The sequence below is a fragment of the Glycine soja genome, chromosome 1 (genome assembly GCF_004193775.1).
Source record: "Glycine soja cultivar W05 chromosome 1, ASM419377v2, whole genome shotgun sequence".
NCBI lineage: Eukaryota > Viridiplantae > Streptophyta > Magnoliopsida > Fabales > Fabaceae > Glycine > Glycine soja.
Genome location: NC_041002.1, coordinates 17,478,672 through 17,481,899, shown reverse-complemented (window position 1 = coordinate 17,481,899; position 3,228 = coordinate 17,478,672).

Genomic DNA, 3,228 nt, shown 5'->3' with positions numbered 1-3,228 from the left:
TGTTGTCCCTATGTATATAAAACAGTCCCACAATCCCAATCTTACAAAACCATATTCATATGTCATTGAGGCATTTCACCGAGCACTTGGTGGGCGCATGCTTAGGCATGAATAGCAAGAGAATGGGGGCAATGTGGCATGCCCCATTGCTTCAGAATACAACATAGGCCTAAGGCCATCCCCTACAACCCCTCAACTCAAACCAATCAAGCATGAAAACAACCCAAAACTACCCCACACATTCGAGCACATTCTCACAATTTAGAGCACCAAAAGATGAACAAGATGCACCAATGGAAAGCTAAAAAACTCAAGGATTAAATACTTACTTGTTGGAGTGAGTAGGAGTGCCAAAAATGAAAGCAAAATGCAACCAAAGGTGGCTTGGGGGAGCAAAAACCGTGAATCCCGTGAGCTCTCTCTTTTTTGAATGAGGGGGGGGGGGGGAGTTTTTGGGAGCAGAAAACGTTCCCCTCCCTCGTTTTTTATATTTTGGTGTAGGGGTTGCTCGCCCAGGTGAGCTAACCTGCAATTTTTTCTTTAGGGAAAACATAACCATGGCCCTCTACAGGTTGGCATTCATTTACTCGAAACCACTCAAGTTAGATCAGGCATCCATTATTTATTTTAAACAAACGATAGTAATAATTACTATGATTTTAAAGGATACTGGGCTGCCTTGCAGCGACGTTTTCTGCTTGTCCAACGCCGAGAAGGGACGACGATCTGTCGGTCGTGACCCTATCCTCTATTTGCATTCGTCCCTAAGTACCTGAAAGTAGGAAATAACAATGCGTGGCAAATCGTGATCGCGTCGTCGTCTTACCTTGGTTGATTTCTGCCATTAACTTTGTCTTGACTTCTAACCGTGGCCCAAGATGATTCTGCCCCTATTATCACAAAATGTGCATGTGTATGCGCATGCATGAATGTTTTCAATGCAATGATCTTCTTAGTGAAAGCTGGTTAGGTTCAGTTTTAATTAAGCGTTTGGGGCACCCCAATCTTCTTAGTGAAAGGGCTCAAGTTATTACAAACTAACACAAGGTTTAAAACCAAAGTGAGGACTGAAGCCTCAACCCATGTTCTCTTCTTTTAAAGAAACGTGACGAGACAATTACAGCGGATGGGAATCCCTGGAGGAAACCAAGAAGAACAAAAAAACTCAAAAATAAAAAGAACATGGAGTGGTTCCCTCAATTGCCCCAGACTTCAAGCGTAATATCGCTTAACGACATCGGAGTTCACGGGTGAGGGTAGTTCCTCGCCATCCATGTTGGTGAGTACCAGAGCCCCCCCAGAAAAAACCCTCTTCACAACAAAAGGTCCTTCGTAATTCGGGGCCCACTTCCCTCGATTATCTTTAACAGCGTGGGACAAAAGTAGTCTTCTCCACATCTTTGGGTGCCATCTTTATCTGAATATACCCTGAGAAACCATCCATAAAAGAGAAAAGGGCGAACTTGGCTGTATTATCCACCAGTATATCAATGTGTGGCAGGGGAAAATTGTCTTTAGGACTGGCTCGGTTTAAGTCCCGATAGTCTACGCACATTCACACTTTGTCGTCCTTTTTTGGGACCGGGACAATGTTGGCTACCCACTCCGGGTATCGAGCTACAGCTAAGAAACCCGCATCGAACTTCTTTCTCACTTCTTCTTTGATTTTTAAAGACATTTCATGTCTCATCCTTCGTAGCTTTTGCTTAACCGGGGAAGACCCAGGATTCAATGGCAACTTATGCTGCACAATGTCGAGGTCCAGATCGGGCATGTCTTGGTACGACCATGCAAAGACATCTTGATATTCTTCAAGAAGGGCTATCAAGCCTTGGCGGATAGGTGCGGTCATACCGGTTCCTACTTTCACTTCTTTCTTTCCCTCTCCGATCCCTAAGTTTATCAGTTCGGTCTCCTCTTGGTGAGGTTTCATTTCGCGCTCTTCCTGAGCGATCAACCTCTCCAACTCTGGTGAAAGGACGTCTTCTTCCTCTTCTTTGTTTATTGTTTGGCTTACTTCTCGGTCAAAATCGATTATCAAACCCTCGTTGTTAGGATCCTCAAAGAATCGACCCTCATATCTATACCAATCAAAACAAAAGAAACAAAACATGCAAAATGATATGAGAAAAGGCGGAACTGCAAGAACAGATGAAACAAGATCTCTTTGATATTTAATAAGGTAGGTTTCACAAAACAAAAGAGAAAGGAATCTATAGCCTCTGATTACATTGAATCAGCGGTATAGACCTCTGACTGGCTTATCACACGCCAGTTCCCCACTTGGGAATCGAGATGGCATGGTCGCACAAAACTTGATGGGTCTTGTGGAGACTCCTCTCCTATTGCCGCCACCTCTTCCTTGAACATTATCCCGGCACTGGTGAAACACTGGTTAACATGGCCGGGCCATGCCCTATCTGCCCGGAGTCTTGATGGTGCATTCCTCCTTCCCGGCATCCCAGGTTCATACCACAACCCATATTTGTACGGGTTTCCCCTAATATCAACCACATCGGCATTCCCGAGGCCGTCCTTGCCCAGACCCATTCCAGGCTCATAACCGTGCTTGAGCATCACTCGTGCCACCATTATGGCCGCATTAGAGAGAGAAGGTAGCAACGGACTCGTTTCCACAGAGGCACAACTCACCACCTCGAAGGATTGGAAAGTTGTTTCCAATGATTCACTAACATATCCTCTTCGCCTGACACTATCACCAAAAGTCCACCAACCGCAAATTTCAATTTCTGGTGAAGCGTCGAAGGGACCACTCCTAGCGCATGAATCCAGGGTCTCCCCAAGAGGCAGCTGTAGGCGAGATTTATGTCCATCACTTTAAAAACCACATTGCAAGTGTGGGGGCCTATCTAAATGGGGATGTCGATTTCCCCCATCACTTCCCACCGACTACCGTCAAAGGCTCGTACCACCATCGAACTTGGTTTTAGATGTGACGCATTAAAAGGAAGTTTCTCCAAGGTGGTCTTGGGCATCGCATTTAAACTTGAACCATTGTCGATGAGTACCTTAGCGATGACATGGTCCATACATCTGACATACACATGTAGAGCCTTGTTGTGCCCTCTCCCCTCAACGGGAATCTCTTCTTCCACAAACGCGATATAGTTATTGGTAGTTATATGATTAACAATGCCTTCAAAACCCTCAACTGAGATGTCGTGTGCTACGTGGGCTTCGTTGAGGACCTTTACCAATAGTGCACGA